Consider the following 21775-nt stretch of genomic DNA (forward strand, 5'->3'; position numbering starts at 1 on the left):
CCCATTTCCAGAGGGACAGGATTTGTCAGACAGCAGGCAACAGAAAAGAAAAAGGCAATCAGACTAAGAGGCTTTTGTAACTCATAAAATTGGGACTACTGACCAATTTAGTGATACTCTGCTTTTTCATGTCAAGATGACAGCCCTTCCTGCTCTACAAAAAATGGTATGGGGATGGTGGTGCTTGTGGTGGTGGTGTTAAAGAAAGCCCCCAGCTGCAGTTGCTGTTTTCATCAACATCTGACTGAAAGTATTCAGATCTGCACTGCAATTACAGAAAAGACAGACAGACCTTGAAAAGCATTTCCACTCCCTTTCTAGCAAAAAGAACACTAGATGGTGCTACATCCATATTCCCATCTCTACACTCTCAGAAGATGAGAGCAGCAAGAAAAAGAAAAGTTACAAAGAAAAAAAAAAAAACAACCCAGGACACGACTGGTGCCTCCCACACGTAACAGCACCATGCCACTTCCATACAGTGCTGCCCCACTGTCCACCAACCTCAGGCCTTGACTCTCCTGTCAATTTACCTGCAGGAGCTCCACAATCAATATCAATAGAAAACTTGAAGTCAGACTACACTGATCTTTTCTCCTAAATCTTGCTAACAAAACCTAGAATGAAATATTACAAAACAAAAAAATCTATTAAAACCTCTATTGAGTCAATTTTCAGGTTTAGTGTTTAGAGAGTATGTGCACATACACAAAGTATGTGTTATTACTTTTCATAATAACTCTTAAAATATTCACTTTTTTTTTCAAGGATTAATTATCCTATTTCATCTGCCCTTCTGTGCTGAAGTCAGCACAGATTCAAATGCATTTACCTGCTTAAAGCTTCATAGGTGCTACCTGCAGCATCTATGAAGTTTGGATAGCGCTTTAGTACCAAATTCAGTGGGAAAGGTGCTTTTAGGGTGCTGTCCCTCTCTCAGACATTGGCTCAAGGAAATTTTTCAGCACACTGCTTTTGTCACCTGGACCCAGCCCTACAGTGCTTATTGCCTCTGTTATGCCAACCGAATTGCTCTTAGGACACACAATAGGACAATTAAAGAGGTGTGACCTAACTAAAAAGTAACTCTCATCTCCCCTCCGACACAAAAGCACAGCAAGGATTCTACCCAGACCAGTTGCCTAAAATACCTCTAGTTGCACTCCCACAGAAATCTGTTCAAGCCCAATTCTGAGATGGTTTGGAGACAAGAAACATTTAAACCGACCCTATATGCAAGAATACACACTTAGCACAATCAGAATGTGCAATGCTCTCAACTACATTGAAACTGCTCTTGGGTCCCAGGCAGAAAAGATGTTGCTGCTGACAGAGAATCCCAAAGTACCTCTGTACTGCCAGCAAACACCACAGGAAACAAAAACAGTAACAAAAAGAACAGGAAGCAGCATTAAAAATTCTTTGAGCATCAGTCGTCTAGAAAAGTTAAATAGCAAAATGTGCACATCATACAATTTACTATTAGTTATAGCAGAGATAGCTCTAATTACCATTAGCTTGCTCTATTCTAGAAAGCATCACCACACCACACTGTGCCTCAGTTTCCCATTCTTTTCTTAAATGTGCCCAAGCATTTATTCGCAAGTATTTTTGCAGATAATTTGTACAATAGGCTTTAGGTGTTAATTTAAGACTAAAAAAAAAAAATAGATTACCCTGATTGCTGAATTTGAACTCTAGGATTAGTCAAGGCTTGGTATCAGAAGAAAAAGTATAGTATATGCAGACTTGATATGAGAATTTTTTTTCCCACTAAACAATTTTAAAATGTAACTAGTGATAACCTGTCAATCAGAACTAAACAAAGTCTTCATGTTAAAGTCTCTGACAATCCTGACAATTAAGTGAAGTATTTATCTTTCAGATTGTTTCAAGGGTATACACGACATATCTGCACACAAAACTGATAGATTTTAGAGAGGGAATATGAGACCAGTTCCTTACTTCCAGCCTAAGCCCTCTGACACCTTTAAAATGCGCAACAAAACGCTAAAACTCAAAAACCCATAAACACCAAAAAAAGCCCCCAAATAACCAAACAATCAACAAACAATCAACAAAACCACTGCTATTTCTACTGCAAATCACATCATGTTGTCCTCAGGTCACAAACAGTACAAATCTGACACCGCAGAATAGCAAATCCATTTTAAAAAGCAATTTAGGATCAATCTGTAAACAACACTTGGCTGACAGCTAAGCAAGAAGAAAGAGATTCAGAAACTACATCAGGCTTGAAAGAATGTGAAGTAGCAAGAACATGTGCTGGCCTCCATTTAATAAAACTTTTTAAGTGTTAAAAAGTGAGTTTGTCTTGCCTTTCAAGAAACCATAATCAAGAAGGCATCTTGACTCATGAAAGAAGTTGGCTGTCCTGGCTTGTTGTCAGAAACAGAAAAACAAAGTTAAATTCCTGTTAACAGGGGAGGGAGGAGAGGGGCTGAAGGGGAGACAGGCCACAGCCAGCAGAATAGATTGCAAAATCCTTCTACAAGGGGCCTAGAAAACAGATTTATATTATATATTATATTATATTTATATTATATTTATATTATATTATATTTATATTATATTTATATTATATATATTATATTATATATAATAAATAATATAATTATATATTATAAATGATATATAATTATACACACCTAGAATGCATTTATGTGATGAGTAGTTTCTAGTCTACCTAACTACATGGAAGTCAAAAGGATGATAATTTTTGAATTGACCAGTTAAGGAACTCTAAATCCATGAAAACAAGGAAGGAAGGGTGGCAAGTAAGTTTGTTTATTTACACAAAATATTTATTTTATATAGATGCATACCTGACAAAGTGACTCCAGTGTTAATCCTGCTGCTTGCCTTCCCAAAGAAACCAGGGTGGACTTGAGAGCACCTCTGCCCTGCTTTCTATTTTCTTTGTTTCAGAATATCAACCCTCAGTAACTACACAGCTGTTGGGCTGATCTAAGCTAAGGCATGCTACTAAAGCAGCTGCTGACAGTCACCATTAGCTTGTTCTCTGATTTAAAGACAATTCTAGAAAGAGCTGACAGTAACTCAGGATAAAAGTATCTTGCTGCCAATTAGAATGGCCTTAGTCTTATTGCTGTTTTTTCTCAGACATCCCATTTCTCCCTTCCAAAAATTCAGCTGACTCTTCAAACATTCCCAAAAGGACTTAGAACTCACAAGGTCATGTTAGGCTAAAGGAAGCCTCGCAGCTCAGCCAACAAACCATGGACTTGGAATGGAAGCTGCCTGTCATTTCATGGCCATAACCATGACTAAACGGAGTTACAGTGATTATTCAAACACATAAAAAATGTGTCAGCTGACCACAGCACTAAGAATCAAATTTTATTTAAAATACCATACTTCTACACATATTCCATTTATTTGCATGAATCTATAACAGGGTATTCAACCTTTCATAAAAGCATACAGAAAAGCTATTCTATATACATTAACTTTTACTGTTCCAGAATGAATATGAAAAAAAGAAATGGCTTTAAAAGCAAAAGTATGTACAGTAAAAATGTTAGATCCTATTTTTCACATCCCTATTTCTTACATTCTTCATATGAGAAAGCAATTCTCGTTTCTCATACCAATATGAAGACAGAAATCTAAATTATGCTGAACATTAGGACAAGTGTTGCATAAACTTTAAGGTGCAGTGTTCCCTTCTCCTCATCCCTGACTTTGGTTATTTTCCAAACAAACTTTCAAATGGTTCAATTTCCCTAGTACATAAATACAGTAACCTGGTTTCACAGTTGTCATTGATCTGGCCTATTTGCAAGGACCTTAAACATTACAAAATGCTTTCATTGAAAACCCTGGTGCCTGGGAAATCACTTCTTAAAGAAGAAAAAATGTGCAGAACAGCGGTAGCACCGTCCATGAAGCAGATACCCCACCAGGAGCTTAAGAACAGAAGCTTAACTCTCCAGCACCACATGCTCAGCAAGGTAAAGGATTTGACTGCTTACCAGTAATGGTGCAGGCATCTCTGTACTCTCTGCAGTCTGGCACATCATCTTCCACGCCTTCGCTTACATAGTGCTCCTCGTGAATGCCTGTGTCGCGGGCTAGGACTGCATGGTTCGACAGCTCCGAGGGAGGCACAGTGGCGGCCAAAGTGCAGTCGTGCAAAGCTGTGGCGTCCAGCTTGGCAGGTTTCACAGGCTTGTACAATGTGCCATCAGGGGGACCAGCACTGGAGACCGGGGCTGGCTGGCACAGATGGAACTCCTTGTCTTCACTGGAGTTGGCTTCAAGAAGTCTGCAGAACACAAAAGGAACAAATGTTCAATTCAAGCCATTCCAAACAGTGTATACCAGGACAGATGGTTTTCTTTTCCTTAAATATTAGTTTAACCTGACAAATTCAGCAAATACTGAAACCCCTACACTCTTCACAGGGCAGCTGCCTATCTCTGCACTTTGCCCAGTAGCGTGCACTCTGCACCTTGCACAGTAGCAAAGTGTCAGTCCTTGTACTGTTTTTTACTAACAGTTGATTAAACATCCCTATTTTTGCCTATCCCAACTTGCAGTAAGCACAGTCATGAATGAGCACCTTGGCTCATTCACCAACTTTCTCTCATGTCAGCCAGGTCAAAGTTCTGTGTAACCCAGCATTGGTATCAGCCAGTTCACACAGACAGGCTGCACATCCCTGGTTAATGTACTGGAATTTTAGTAACACCATAATTTGAAATCGACTGATAGCAAACAAAACAGCAATAATTAGAAGTTTGTACTATAACTGTACGAGACTTTTCTCTCCACTCTAGAGCCCAGCCCCTCATTGACAGACTGGCACCTGGCACCTCTAGCTCCCTTTACAGGGAACAACACAGAAAACAAAACTCAAGGTGCCCTGGGTTAAAGGACTGGCCACACTGCTGCTCCCCAGTGCCTCAGCCTCAAGCCAGGAATGAAGTCCCTCGAGGCTGCATACTGATGTCCCCAGTAAGATGGAATTGGCCAGAGAAGGAATGAAGAGGAGCACATTTCTCCCAAATCTTAAACAAATATTTTGTGTAAGGAGCTAAAGGCACTGCAAAAAATGATGGTATGGTACTGCTTTTGGTTATCAGCAGTGTAAGCAAAGATGCAAATGCTCCCTACTGCTAGGAAGGGAAAATATCACGGGACTGCAGAAAGATAGACTTGGGAAAGGACTTGAAAGACTTTATATATATAATAGCTACAGTGCATAAACAGCAGCTGAAGAACAAGCCACACTGGAACACCCAGACAACATGGGAAAAACAGGAAGACAGCAAGAAAACACAATTGCACTGCTTTGCAAGCAGCAGGTGTGAATGCAAGTCCATATGCAACATGCTATGTTCAGTGCTTCACTGAGAACCAGAACAGCAGTTTTCTTGAGAATTCTATGTGAAAAAGGCTCTCTCTAATCTCTGGAACATGTCCAGATAATCTTATTTTGCTGTTAAAATTACACTCAGTATTTTGGCATCTTGTTTTCTGGCATTTCTACCCAGCAACATTATTGCTCCAACAAAACATGACAGTATTTCTAGAAACTCACTGCAAGACTCAAATATCAGTCTCTATACTGTCAAGACAAAGATCAGGATTTTAGACCTTCTGGGAGTAAGCCCCAGAAAAGTCTTGCAACAAAGCTGATACACTGCACTGGCACCATTTTTCTCTAGCTATTTTCCTCTTCAGCACAGTTGTAAGAACAAAAAAGCAAAATTCTCTCCCCCTTTCAGAGGGTCTAAACAAGGACACATTTGCACTGAAATCAGAACACCATAACTAGAAAACAGATGGGCAATATTAACTCTTGGGAAAAACAGCCTTCTACACAAAATAACATTTCATTAAGTTTTCCTTTATTACATACATTTATATTCCTGCATGGTATCATTTAACCTGGAAATACTTCTCACACTCAGACTCAAAAACTGTATTTTGTAAGGACAGTAACAGCTAAATGAGCACACTAAATTTAATGATAAATTTATATCACATCCTAATAAAAATTATACTCTCCTGTGGCAGCTGCAGGAAGAGAAAGTTTCACTCGAGTGCTTTAACAGAAAGTGTTATGGTTCCCCTGCAGAGCATCCATTATTCCTGCACTATCACAGTACATACTGAAAAGAACAATGGGGTTACTGGTACTGATTACTTTTAAAATGGTCCCCTTTCAAGTGGCTCCTTAGGAATAACTAGAGGGAGATTACTGATATTAAAAATTAGTTGCTCAAGTGAAGTTGGAATCAAAATGCAAATCTTAATTTTCCCCTCTGCACTGAAGATAGAAACAGTTTAAGCTATAAACAAGAGAAAGTACTGGAAATGCACAGACTCACTGATTAGATGTGCTCAGTTTTGTCCTAACTGCTGCCATACATCTGTGAATTACATTTGTTTTGGGAAACTGTTAGATAAGTCTGTTGTTATGAACAAGGCCTTGACTAGGATTAAATAACTAAAAGTTCCAACAGCACTTTTCAGCTTTTCTTGCCCTCCTCTCCCCTCCTTCCCAGGCCCTGCCTTAGCAACCTCAGGAAGCCAGTAAGAAAACAGCACTCCTGAATTAAATAACACTGATAACCAAGGTGTGATTTGTCTGCAGCCTTCAAGTGAATTCTGGGAATTTAAGATCTTGTAACTTTTCTGAACAAATGACATCCAATATCTGACATACCTGACCACCATTTCTGACTCTCACCCACACAATCCCCACCAAAAATACTTTTGGCCAGAACATAACATTCCAATTTACATCAGAACTTTGTGTTGAACGAGTTTCACCTCTTAACATTCACTCCACTGAGGTACCATGGAACCAGTTCTCCCCCTCCTGTAAGTTTCATCCCAACCCTTGGCTTTGTTAAGAGCAAATAGAGATACGCATTCAGAAACAAAAGTCATCAATGATCTTCCTTCACACAAACTGTTTCACTGTTGGCACTTATGGAAACTAGAGGAAAATAAGCTGGAAAGTATAAAGAAGGAACAAAAGCTAAACCTACCAAAATTCACAACAGTCTGGTCTACTACAGAAACACATGGAGCATCTACTTGAGAAAGTCAAGTTCACACTTAAGCAAGATAATTTGCCTCCATCTTAAAACCTTGTATCATGGAGGAAAGAAAGCCAGCATAAATGTGTGTGTGTCTGCTTCCTTTCAGACTTACTAAATATCCTCAGTTTCCATAAACACAGGGGACAAATGTTGTTCATTCATCTAAAACCTACAGAGGCACTGTTTGCATGGTATCCCTTGCAAGGCAAATATTACCACCTAATTCAGGCAGTGCACACTTGTCCTTTAAACTTCTATAGAAGTCTTCCTATTGCAGAAAACAAAAACAAACTGCAACTGAACACTATTTACCAGATTGTCAAAACAGCTATAAAGAGAAATGGACATGGTAGTTACTGTCCCCAGAAAATACAATATTAATATTATTCTTTAGTCAGTGTCACCTGCACATACAATATTTGTAAACAAGATGGTGCAAATTGTTATTGAACTCCTTGGTATTCACTCTTTTGGACATACAAATGAGGATATAAATAATTATCATTGTTTTGTACCTAATCTGACATCCAAACAAGCGCAGAGTTTGTAAATCAGATTATAACTTTTCTTAATGAAAATTCAACACATTTCATTCTTTCTACTGTGTATGTCAACAGCAGCCTGGATATAGGATTTAAGTAACTCCTCTCCTACCTAATATGACATAATCCAGCTTTTGCCTCAGTATGGTAAAATCTGTATTGGACCATTGGCTGTATTGTGCCATTTCTCCCACTCTAAATACAATGAAAGTTTGAGGGCAATAGACAGACGTGGAACTAAAGAAATATTTAATTTGGAATGTTTGAATAAAATCCTTCAGTGTAAAACTGTTTGCTGAAAGAGCAAAATTCCCTAAAGTTATCATCTTTTTAACAAAGGCCATTCTACTCTGAAAAAACCTGATATGTCAGTTGTTTGTTGAAAAGCAATCATTCCAACCTTGCACCTTGTTAGTTACCAATAGGCACAAAGACTTGCTCCTGAACACCACCTCTGTAGAATGCCCAGATTTTGGTCTGACCCAATAAATGCCTAAAACAGAGTACTAGCATGATTACTGTATGAAGACCTTAAATTCTACATACAGCCAACACCTCTGCAATCTAACAGTACATCCACACAATAGATTGTACTATGACTGCAACGTAACCAAGACGTGATGAAGAAGTACATTGGGTACTGACTGCAGTGTACCTGTGGCAGCCCAGATTACAAAAGGCAAGTCAGGAATTGAGCTATGATTAGTCAGCACTGTGTTACATATACACCAAAAAAAAAAAATCCAGCTTTGCCACTTATCTAGGCAAAGCAGTTCAAAGCTAAAAGACACATTTACATTAGACAACAGCCAACATTTTATGGTTTTGAGGCAGAGGGAAAAAAAAAATCTCCAGAACAGTCAGCCATTTCTGGGTTCTGGACATGAAAAGAAATTTGTTCATTTTTTCTTTGCAATTTGTTTTGTGGGGAAAGGGTTGAGTTTCATACATTACAAATTTCGTATACAAGCAAATAAAATAAACCACTTGCTTTTTCACTGCCATTTGAGATGAAGCTTTTCTTCATTCAGCACTAAACGCAATTTAGCTCTGAATCTAAATACTCAAATGACTTTAAGTAATCCTTCCTCCTCCATCAAAAGGAGAAAAAGATACAGAGATATTCAGCCATGTGCTTATCTAGAGCTCAGCAAAGCTGAGTTAGTTATCCATAACTTTGCAACATTATTCTTACCACCATCTTGGATTGTAGCAACAGTAATTTACTGTAGTCACAAAACATCTGGAACTCCTAATGTGCTACCCAAGAGCCACATGCTGCACCCTTTGGTGATTATTAAGCTTTGAACCATGTTTAATTATCCAGCTCAGATTTTGCAATTCAAATACTATTTTTATTCAATAGCTCAAAATGGCAACTGGGACACTCTGAATGTCTGCCAATTTAAAGAAATACTTCCTTAACAGAGGGAAAAAATATCTTTCCAGAACATCTGACTAAAATCTTCCAGGTCATCCTTTTGCTATGCATACTGTCATATGTAATTCAACTATGCTGTTTGGTTTAGAGAAGAAGCAAAACCATTTACTGTGAGCTGGCTGGTTTGGTATAAGAGCTCTGGTACATATGAACAATCAATTCCCTTTTGAGTAAGAATCTGAAAACTCTGCTGCAAGATGCACTTCAAATGCTACTTGCAGTCTCACTGAGACATGAAACTTCAGGTAGCCCCATGGGCTACATCACTGACAAGTCATCTGGCATGTACTTATTAAATGTTATCCTTCAAGAAGCTTCAAACTGCAGGGGTAAGAGGGGACATTCAGCCCAAGGTGACAGGCTAAATCTAATCTAAAGTAACTCCTTCAAATCAGTAATGAAGATTTATGAAGCTTCAGTGTTTTGATCTAGTTACCCACCCCTACTGACCAAAGTATTTACTAATTTAGACAGAATCACAAGATATCAAGGGATTGAGAGAGCTTTCTACTCTTAACATCCACCTGGAGCTTCAGAGTCCTGATCCTGGTATTCTCATTTACTAACTGCTGCTTAAACACATCAGAGGGTTTTAGAATGTGCAAATTCCACCTTTTTATGTACTTGAAAGAGTCCCACCAGAAATATCCTTCCTTGTTTTGTGCATCACGTTATAAATCTACTAAGCACCTCTGTTTTAAACTAAGTCTGGTAAATTTTACTAAACTTCTTAAAAAGAATCCTCAAGGTTCTTATCTACCCCCCATCAAAAAAAAAAAAATTCTTCAGATGCAAAATGCTCCATATAGACACTGAAGCAAATCAAAGCTATGTATGTCTTTATATGTCTGTCTCATATGTAACAAGATTAATATGCTCACCTACCCTTGTTGTTTGGGAAAATAATCGACTGAAACAACTTAGAATTGCTTTAAATATCCAAATTCTTATTTCTTTCATAATGCAGATTTTGAATCTGTAAATTTTGGGTTTTTTTAATTTAAAAACAATTTCTTCACTAAATGGGTGGGTTCAAAAGCCAGTCAAAATGTCTTCTTCTATTTAAATACATGTTGTCAGACCTTGAAGAAATAACCATTTGCAGAAGGTCTGGCTTTTACATACAAACACACACACATAAACATTCACTGTTTAACTTTTAGATAAAGGCTGAATATGATACCGAAAAATTTACTGAGTTGTTTTAATTATATGCTGTAGTATATACCCTCTTATAAAACACGGGGGTTAGCTTCTGCTTGGAAGCTGACTTTTGAACATGCAGAATGCTGACTGCTTAGTTAAAGCCTCTAACTCAAGGGGCATAAAGAGTCCAGGCATCATAGAGGAGTGACAGAATGTGAGAAGCACCTTATTTACCTTCAAACACTTTACATAATTCTGAATTTCTCATGTTACAAGACTTCCAGTAATTTTACAGTAAAAACTAAAGGGACAAACATCTTGGACAAGTCCAGACTACACCCTTATCCAAAATTTTAAAGCCAGTCAAGGTCCTTTTAATCAAACTTCTTGCTGAAGTTTCCTAGCTTTATAGTACATTCAGATCATATTCCACACTTTTTATTAGTTTTGGATTTTTTTTCCTTCATAGTGGGGTTAGGAATGCTTTGACCTAGCCAAATGCAATCTTTCAGAAAAGTATCAACACCCAGTGTTACTGCCACATGCTATGAAGGATCTTCTCAAGGTATATGCCTTCCGAAGAAAGGCCTTTCTGCTTGTGAAACTATAAAAAATGTTTTCAAGCTAAAGAGCTGTAGGGTTTCTAAAATAATTTTTATAAAGCCTCTTAATGAACAAGTACTAAGCTGATGAAGGCATCCAAAACCAGAACAATACCTGGTTAACTGCCAGTGGCATGGTAATGTCATTTAAAATAAAAAAGTCACCACATGAGAATAACAGACAGAATAGCAGCAGAAATAACCAGAAAGCTGGTTAAACCATAATATAACCATGTACAGCTTGAAATCTCACTCTCAAGGTCCACAGAGCTGCTGCTGTGACCTTGTTTAGCTTTATTTGACAATTAAGTCATCAATCAAGTCAGTCATGTTTTCTCAAAAAACAAGGAAATGAAAACATCACAAATAATAAGCCTCTTAAAAGAAAACCACACCACTGCTCTCCACAAACCAAAGTTTCTCACCACTAGGATTTGGCCTTCAGAAGAAGCCTATCAGTCTCTTCTCCCCTCAGGGCAGGGGAGAGTGGAAGCCTACTGTAAGACAAGCCCTGGGTTTGACCTTCACAGCTGTGAGGGCACAAGTGTGCTCTCACCCAGCTTTATGTAACACTGCCCCACTCTGCTCTCAAGTTCCTTCAGGCAAATATTGCAGGGATCTATAAATAGCTCTTCCTTGTGTAAGGCTCACATTACACTGGGAGCTTTTTACAGCTCCCTCTCCTTTTATTGAATATAGGCCAAAAACCATGCTCTCCCCACCATACCCCTCTCTCAGTGAACAAACAAAACTGCAAAAATGTAAATGGTGTGTTCCCTTTCCTGCAACACCTCGTGCTCCTGGCTGGGAGATCTTCAGCTGTGTACCTGCCTTGGAAAGGGAAAGCTGTCCAACCACCTCCACCACTAAGGCAGAGTGTATGAGAACTGCATGTGCAAGCAAACAAGGAATTCATGAAGAAAGAAAACAAAGCTCAAAGGTATGGCAATGTCAAATATAAATACCTCAAGCATGTACTTTCTTTTCACACCCATACGTGTGCAAGGTGCTTGCTGAGGTAGATCACTATGAGATGGGTCAAAAAGGTATGGACCAACACTTGTTGAAGATCTTATGACTTAAAAAAAAAACCCAAAAGAAAACAAAACAAAAAACACCTAATCATTTGGGATGAGATTGCTGTTATATTTATTATGGACTCCAGCCCCAAAAACAGTGAACACAAAAGCTAGAATACAAGAGCATCAGTTTTGGTACATAAACACCATCTCTGCCAGCATATCTCCTTGTACCACTACAAAAAGGCAGGTATCAAAGATTTGTCAGAGTTCAGGTATGGGGAAAATGACTACATCAACAGCAAACCAGGTCCTCAAATAATATGGGTGAGAACAGTGATAACAGAAAAATGAAAAATTCTCTTTATTTATGCACCACAAGAGAATGGAACTCCCCACTTCTTTACGTCTCCACAAACCTCAAAAGCTTTCAAATGAGTTTTGGGTACAGCTTTTCTGCTAGTTGGGGTGAGCTGTTGATTACCACAAACTCTCTGAACTGCAGCAGCTGAAGTAACACCACTATCCCTGCTCTTGAGTGCTGAGCTCACTTCCCATCCAAAGGAAGGAGCAGTGGGAGCACTTACCCAGAAGCAGAGGAGGGAGTCACAAATGCACTAGACAAACATGAACTGCCTACTTGTACAGGGGAAACAAAATAAAACCCCCCAAGAACTCGCTGAAAAAAGGCTAGGCCTAAGACAGCAGGCAGTAGGTAAAGATATTCAAATTAAAATCTGTTCCCATTCCAAGCTAAATCCCTGATGAGCCAGCCCAGCCATACTCTCTGGTCCTTAGGGCAACGCTAAAGAGCAGGGGAAGACAGCCAAAAGACCATGCTAGTATGTTGGTTTCCCACCATCACTACACCACTGTTTAATCAAAAATACAATACACCTAATTGCCAGCAAGTCAGGGCCAAGAGTTTTAGTCAAGTAACTCTACACAAAGAACAGACTGGCTCAAAACAAATATTTATCATGGTTTAAAACCTGGGGGAGACAGGGCAATTTTAATCTTGTTTTTCATTACTATTGTTCTTCTCCTGTTACAGGAGGAATTTCTCATTTCTCACCCTCCACAATGACTTCTAAGAGTCTACATGGAGTTGGTACACTTTAAATTTTAAAAAATACTGATTTACAGGATTGGAAAACAGTGTTATTATTTAAAATTTCAATAGCTGACCTTTTGAAAATGTTTGCACAAAATCTCATATAACACAAGACTGCTACTTTACTGATTCTTATTGCATACAGTCAGTGAGAGCAGGGATAAGAGGAATGAAATTCTTTGCAAACTGCCCAAAAAAAACCCCCAACAAAACAAGCACAAAACTCAAAAAACTCAAAACCCACACACCATAACTCCTGTGACCTTATCCATTTATTTTCAGACTGAGTTTACTGATTTGGACTAAGCTGAATAACTATATTAAAAGAAGATTAAAAAATAAGACCAACAAACAAATCAAAACCCCAGCTGTTGAATAGGAACATCATTTTTTTTTCATAAATGAAGAAATTTAAATATCCTGTTTCTGCTAGAAGTAATTTCAGAGACAACTACTGGGAAGCTTACCTCCAAGGACAGTCAGACCACCAATTCCTGCTCTGAGTAAGATGCTAAGTCGATCTGCTTTGGCTCACTAGCATCACTGGCCCTCACTCCCTGGCAGTGAACCTCCCCACGTGCTCGAGCAACTGGCACAATCCAGGGAGAGCCTCCATCATTCTTCAAGGTTGCCTTACAATCCTGAACGTGCACAGAGTTTCTCAAAGCCTATCCCACAATTTCTTAACTGGCTGTTAATATCCCTGGGCCTCACATCCATTTTCTTTTGCCATCTCTGATTAAGTGTGTATGGGAGCAATGCTTTCAACCGTACACTGTTATGTTTGAGAGGACACGAGTGAACTGAACACAGCTCTGTCACGAGCTCTGTAATTATAGCTCCTCCCTAAACCTCTGGGCTGGGGTAATGCAGATCACAGCCCTTTTCAGCCTGGAGAAAGCCACATCCCCAACACTTTTTGATATCTGAACCTTACAAGCCACTTTAGGTACCAGTGTTGGGGAGTGACACAAGACCACAAGTTCGTGAATAACCAACAATCCAGGGCCTTATACCAAAGCCTTGGTCACATGGCCTTCCCAGCAACTGAGAGACATGTGTCCCTGACTAATGAGGGTGCATCTCAACACACCATTCCATGCAGGACTGCTTCCCCTCCAGCTCCCCTAGGGGCCAATGACTACAGCAAAAAAAAAGCCATTTCACAGCCCTTCTCAAAAGGCAACATTGTAGTTTGAATGTAGTTTAAAAATCTTAAAATTACTTCTGTCAAGTAATTTTTCTCCTTCTGATGCTTGCGTGAAAACACCAAGAATGAAATAGGAAAATAAGAATTTGTTGTTTAAAAGTTGCTCTGTATAATCAGTATATTACCATATACATGTGTCTGTGTTCTTGGGAACCTAGAAATGTTTATCTTAACAACAGGCTGTGGAATTTTAGGAAACTGAGCCAATTATCCATGGCTTAGTGCCATTAAAGTCAAAGTCACACAGGCAAAGATTTTAAACCAGAGTTTTTTAGAATTCAAGGGCATTAACATGAAGATGGCAAGGACAAAGCTGTGATACAGTCTTTATACACACCCACAAAAACACCAACCCCAAACAAAACAAAAGAGAATAAGCTCTCCTAACAGGGGATAACTACACAAGAGCTTAAGCTAGGGGGTATAAATACAAATTAAATACAAGCTCAGTTTTTGCTTCATTTACAGACTATCTTACTTAGATACAGACTGAAGCTGAAATCCTGCATTGTGGCTTTCCCCAAAGAACCACAAAAACAGAAATTTGGATTCACTCAGTGCAGATGGATCAAATGGTTCCAGACCATTTGGAAACTGACTTTGGAAAATAGTTGTGATAACCATTAGACAAGGCACTTTCTGAAGCTGTCCTCAGATAAATTCCTGTGTGCGTGTACATGTTCTCCAAAACACACAACAGATAGTCCTGGACACTGAACCTCACTTAACAGATTTCATGGCACAGGCAGTAAGAAAGCACTGGACCAAACTGCCCCCTGACAGCTCCTGCTCAATTAGAATTCTCTGCAGAGACTGAAAACTACTGTAAGTGCACTAGACAAGCTGACCTGCTCTACCATCAGTCACTTCAGTTCCCCACTTATCAACATGCCTTGTGACTTAGTTGTATCTTAGCACCCAGTCAGAAAGCATTCAGAGTCTACCAACAGCTTCAGGCAAGCAACCCAGCCAGCTTTCCATGAGGAAAACAGTTCTTAGACAAACCTTTTTCCTATATGTTAAGGATTTTATTATTTGTGTGCAAGACTGAAATTTCTCTGAAAGTGGAACTTTTCACTACAGTATCAAAAGCAGCCCTTGCTTGGGCAATAAAAAGAAATTGAACCAATTCAGTAAAATATTATAGAGACATGCTGAATGTAAAAGTGCAGAGAACAACATGAAGCTTTACAAGGTTGAAAAGCTCAGCATTTGAGGCACTTCTTTATACAGTTGAAAAATATAAAAAAAAATCACTAATGTTGCCCATCTGCAGTTTAAAAGAAATCCTCTCTCAAAACAAGTATATTATGATGCTTAGAAATGTCTTCCTTCAAAATGTTTTTTCATGACCTAACTTGGCAGAGCAATGGTCCTATCAGCCTCAGAACCACAATTAGAATTCATTTCCCTTGACTCATACATACTCTAGCATAAGGAAAGTTATCATTTCCAATACTCAGTTTTCTCAAAATAACTGTAATAAGACTGGAACATGGTCTGGATTTTAAGTACCCACAATTGTATTTGAAGATGATACATTTTGAGATCATAGGAAAGTATCACTAAAGCCAAAGTATTAATCTGTCTACTTGAAAGACTCACATTTTTTGTTTGTGAATGAAGAAATGAGCTTCTGTCAAGGGAGTTGTGGAAGATTCAAATTTCAAGAGCAACAGGTAAAATGGAAAGCAAGGCCTACAAGTACAATTCTTAATATAAATGCATGATTTCCTGAAAGGAGCAGATTTCTCTACCTACTCTTAAATTCCCCGTGTACATTGCTCATTTGATATATAAACTCTTATTTGAGCTAAAAAAAGTTAAAATGAAGCAAGATTTGACAACTGAAACCAGTAATATTAAAAAGTGCTTGGAGACAGCCCACCCTCAATTTCATTATTTAAGCCTTCATTAATTTTCAGTTCTCTGTCCAGTATGTTCTTACAGCAAACCTCAAAGCTTTATCATATCTCTTACTGTCAAGAGAGAAAATGAAGCTCTCTTTGCTATTGAAGAAGGTCTGGAGACCAATTCCTTGCAACTTAATGTGGCAGAAAGAAAAAATGAACTTGTGTAGAAAGGACTGCATATCACATAATTAAAAGTGAGAAATTTTAGAAAAATACTTTTATATTCTGTGTAAGCATTGACTTCCTTGAAACAAAATCAATCTACTTAACTGTTTTACAGTTCATGTAGAAAAACTTTTGATTTAAATTTAGTCATGCTTTAAGCATAATCAAGGTGAAATATGATAGTGTATCTGCCAGGGGGCTTGGACTCAAACACATTTTTAAGTAAGAAATGCTGAAATAACATTAAAAAGTATGACAAATAATGGCAAATATCTCTGAGCTATCACTTGCCCCATGCAAATAAGTCTCAGCTTTTGTTTAACAAAGCTTGATTATCCCTTTGGTCAGAAGAACATAGCAGTCCAGACAGTTCATGCAGCAGTTCAAGCAAAACACAAGACTGTATTCTAAAGTGAAAATTGTGGTATTTCCTCTACCAGGATACATGGGATTAAATACTGTAGCTATTCCTAGTGCATAGTAGAGATGTGGCTACACTAGACCACCCTTACATCCCTTGCAGTTCTGTATCCAGATGTTCAGAAATGCACTGTTTATTCACCTGTACCAAACACAGGGCTCAACAAGACTCTCAATTTCCACCAAGAACCATCTTCTCTTCTTCTCAGTGAAAATTCTGCCATCACTTTAAAACCTTCTCTTTACAATATTACATTTCTCTTTTCTGCACTTTAATGTCTCTGTAAGGTCCCATGACTCAGTTTTCACACACCTGTCCCTCACCATGGAAACAGAAAAGGAAGAAGAAATAGAATGTATATACCTCATTTACACTATTGAATAAAAACACTCTATTGATATTCTTCATTAGGTTGGAATCTCTATGGCCAAAACAGGAAGCACAGATAAGTTTCCCGTGACTCAAGCCTAGCAGTAATTCCCTTGTAAACTTCCATCATCACCAACACCAGCAACTGACAGGTCAAGGCCAAAATAAGCCACTGTCCTGCAGTTTAGAAAGGCAGCCAGCTTTCAAGGAGCAGTCAGTCTAGCACAGCCTCTCCAGGGTGAATGTGTTGGCAGAGACAACTTGCACCAGAACCTTCCTTGACCTCTCTCTAACAGATTTCCGTGGTAGGTTTGCAGTTCCACCACTTGTGTCCTTTCTTCAAAGCTGCTGCTCCGTGCAGACTCCACAGGCACAGACAGCCACAGCAGCTGCAGCCCGCAGCCCAAAGTGTCTCTGTGCAACCCGAGAAAGGCACGCTGCCACCTTCTCGGCAGGGCGAGACACTGCTGAAATGCTCTTCCCCAGCCTCGCTCTATACACTGACTGCAGGACAAACAGGAAGGTTTATTAATAAGCAGGAGAAAAAGGTCAGCAGCCTGACTTGGATCCACAACTTTCTAGGCTAAGATCACTTGCATGGTATGCCAGATGGGTCAGAGAAGAGACCGGTTCTGCCAGAACAGACCGTGAAACTCCAAGCAAACACCACAGCATACAGCCATGTGGTCTCCCACAGAATCCTACTGCTAAATTAGTGCTCATACAATCATGGTGATATGGAATAGAAGGGTGGTTTAGAGCTCCCACTGATTTCTGATAATTCATGCTAACTCTGCAGTAAGGTAGGAAAGAACAATGTAAAACAAGTCCAGACACAGACAACAGATCACTTAAGAACTGGCAGTACACTTTGGGGTTTTAGGTGCCTTTTGTCTTTTTCTCAAGTTCTCAAAAAGCTTTTGCATAATAGTGCCATAGATTTCAATTCTTCCTCAATGTTTATGTTGTATTCCGACCTGAATGCACTGAGGAACAAAGCTGTTAATTTTCAAAGGGCCCTGTACAGAGATATCAATTTATAGTGCAATTAAAAAACCACACAAACCTCAAACACACAGCTAGAACAAAGACTACTATTTTCTTACTGCTGCAGTGCACTTGTGACTTACTGGAGGGTATTTAGGTACAGGTTTCTCAATTCTGACAGATTTCTTCCTCTTTCCCCTTGTACAAGTTTATTCTCATTCAATAAGAAGCTTGATTTTGCAGTCATACGTCACAACTACGTCACTGAAGAGATATGAATCTATTCTGCTCAGTTCTTTGAATTTATACATTTATTTACAAATCAGGTCAAAATAATGTAGAATGTGCATTAGTGCACAGTGACAGTGTATATTCCTTCAAATGAAAGCAGGAAGGGAATTTGAGCATGCTCTACCCTTGGTCCAAACATATGTGCAGGTAACACAGCTGCACAGTGCTGAAAGGACATTGACAGCACAAAGTTAACGGCAACTAGAAAGAGACTGACTACATCATTTTTATGTTATTCAGCACAATCACCAGCCTCAGCAGAGACACACATGGTAAAAAGTCTTTAAAACCAATTATTTCACGTTTAGCTACCATGGTACAGTTTGCATTCATCATCAATTCCCTTTGCTACAAGACAAGGGACACCACCACAGGCACCAGGTTTTAATCATTCTGGCCTGTGCTCTTCAGACAAATTACAAACAGCTGTAAAAATAAAACTGAACTTCAGCTAAGCAAGTCTGCAAATTATCCAGAGTACATCACATGTTCTACCTGACAGTGGGCAGAAAACATCCAACTCAACACAACTGAAGTGCCATATGCAAAGCTTTTCCACAAACATCCTATACAGATAATATAGACACTATAGTGCCTATAGTGCACCACTGGATGAAGCCACAAAAAATCCACACAACTGCACATATAGCACAGAAGTTGGCCACCACACAATACTGTAAGCAAGACCAATGCCTACCAGTCAAAACAAAGAGAGATGACATTCAGCACGAACCCATCCTGACTGGTCTGAGGAAACACAAATATCTGTATTTCAAATTTATTTTCCAGTAAGAAAGGAGAAGTTTTTTCATATCAGATAAATGACACCACTCCAGTATAAAGAAATAGTATGGTGGAACATATAAAACCTACCTCAAAATATTAATAAGAAAGGATGCTCTTCAGCATGCCTGCAGACCTTCTCTTGCATGGAGTGTTACTTTATGAACACTTTCAGTAGCAATTGTCACAGCCTACCTTACTTCATCTTTGGTGTCCTACAGTAATGAAATACACATCACTGAAATGTGTCTGCTATGTGGCAGCATTCCCAGGTATGTCATTTAGAGAAGTCCCAAAGCACTCTGAATCCCATGTTAAATTCTCCACCCACAGATTTTCTTTGCAAAGATAAACATGAAAGAAAAACGCATTCACTCAGCCATGCATGTGGAGACTGAAAGACTGGGAGTGACCTTTGATTATGGCACTAAAACAAAACACACATTAAAAGTAAGAAAAAGCTGGAAGAGAGGCAAAGCACAGCAATCTACTTAGGTGAGTCCCACTAGCTACTCTGCCATCTGGAAAAAACAGCAGCTTTCAGCACATAAGCATGTAAACTGGTGGACCCTTTTGTTCTTTCTGCTATTTTTCTACCTCAGCAATCTTTTTACATAATAGTTATATGAATAAAATAGGTCAAATTGAGTCTCTCAGGAGTTTTATTAAATTTTAAGCATTAAAAAGCTGCTTGTAGCTGAGTGTTATGGTCAAATTAAAGGTTCCACAATTTAAAACAATTTGCTTTTTCAGTGGCACTGTTGTCTGCATTAACTTTACTTGGGTACTAATTACACAGTCAGGAAAAGTCTGGTATATTAGCAAATGCAGGGAACAGATTACTATAACTCTGACTTCATACAAAGGTCTCAGGTCAAAGCCTTTCCACTATGGCAGAGTGAAGAGCAGCACCTCTCAGATTCACTCTAGTTAGAAGGTGTCTGTTGAGATCCAGGCAGCACTTGAAAATCATCATAGCGAAAATGGAAGTTTCCACTCATGAAATTCTACCAATTTTGCCTCAGTAACACAGAGATTATTCCCAGCCAAACACAAACCTGGGAAATGTGTCTTTTCTTTGCAAGTTACCCAGAAAGAACAACGTACTCAAAACCAGAAAAAGCTGTTTGGGAATGAAAGGTACCATTTTCCCCTCTCCCATTCCAATCCATTGGCAAGCAGCTCCCTTTTCCAGATCTCCGCCAGGGCTCTGTCCCTCAGTGACTCTAAGAGTCTCACCAGAGTGTTAAAAATAACTTCTCAACTACAAGACATGCACATTATCAGCGGAAAACATTTCTGCAAACTTAGTAACAGCTCCACAGCTCAGTCTGATGACAAGAGAGACTGAAAAGGCAGACTAAAGAATGGTTGCTGAGGTAGGGAAGCCCTAATTGCATGCCTATCCATGACCACCACAGACAGAACACATATTTTTTTTCCCCTGCTGACAGATTTTTTTTACAGGCAACCTCAAAGTTGAGGGTTTTGCATTATAAGCAATATTTACTGCAAAATCTATATATGTTAGAATCATATTGATAATTTGAATTTAATGCACTTAAATAGATATTGCTTTGCAATTCAGCAGTCTTCCATGACTGTTTCTGTGGAAGTCTTCAGAAAACACGTAATAACACATGTAACATTCTGTAATCAAGTGGAAGGCTCTTCACATTCAAAGTTATTTTTCCTGCTACAAAAAAATAGTAAAGCAGTCAGGGGATTAAAAGACTTGCCCAGGTCACATCTGTATGGATACCTGCATTATGGGTTTTGCTGCTTCACTGTATGCTGTGATCATCACAGAAAAATGCACATGAAATCCTTTATTACCCAAAGCTCTCGGCTACAGAATCAAAGTAAGCCAGTTAGTCTCCAAAAGGTATGCAAAGCATGTTTCCATCAAGCCTTGAGAAAGAAGAATAATTTTAATGGCACTTTATGAAATGGAAAGAGTGCTCCAACACAAAAAACACCCACTCACTTGTTCATCTTACAAACTCAGTATTTGTGATTTTTTTAATTCAAAAGAAACTTGCCATCTCTCAGAAAGACACAGAAAAAGCAAGACTTAGAAACTTGATACACAAAACTGTCCTCCCTGTGAAGATCACAAACTTGTGCAACTTCTACCACTCAGTGCTACCAAAGAATACTGTGGCTTATTAAAAAAGGATGAACAACATTGTTCTTGTGTCGTGGCAACAAAAACTCTGCAACCAACTGCTAAAAGCCTGGGTCTGACTCTTATTCATCCCCTTATTCTACATGGTTCAAAGCAGTTCTTTTTTCACTGAGAACTTAAGTAGTGGAACATTCACCATCAGTTTAAGAAAGTTTTTGAAGATGAAGGTGTCCTACTGACTCTGGTTTTGTCAGGATGTTGAGGTATTCCAGCTGTTCACATGGAGGACAGCACTCTTGCTTTCATAACATTACTTCCCAAACTAAATTCACCAGTTATGAAATTACAGATCGGTAAGTACAATTACATGTCATAAATGGTGATTGCATTACGGACTGTAATTTTAGGAACACTCAGAGTGATATCAACACTACCTACACCAGATAGATTTTTTCTTGTACAGTTAAAATCCCCAGCTCCTTCCAAACCAACAGTATTATTTTATTCCAAATAAATTTCTGGTAAGAGCTGAAGTGATACTTGA

The 21775-nt window shown here is 38.8% G+C and overlaps 1 protein-coding gene across 2 annotated transcripts in view; it reads right to left on the reverse strand.

Annotated features, from left to right (window-relative positions):
* Window positions 1-21775, reverse strand: part of TRAK1 (trafficking kinesin protein 1) — a 127321-nt gene that overhangs the window by 77165 nt on the left and 28381 nt on the right. For both annotated transcript variants that reach the window (XM_064417213.1, XM_064417194.1), the window contains one exon: window positions 4017-4309. The gene's annotated coding sequence lies outside the window, so the exon portion shown is untranslated. Of the gene's footprint in view, window positions 1-4016; window positions 4310-21775 lie in introns of those variants that run through there.

Source organism: Passer domesticus, chromosome 1, assembly GCF_036417665.1.
Source record: "Passer domesticus isolate bPasDom1 chromosome 1, bPasDom1.hap1, whole genome shotgun sequence".
Taxonomy (NCBI): domain Eukaryota; kingdom Metazoa; phylum Chordata; class Aves; order Passeriformes; family Passeridae; genus Passer; species Passer domesticus.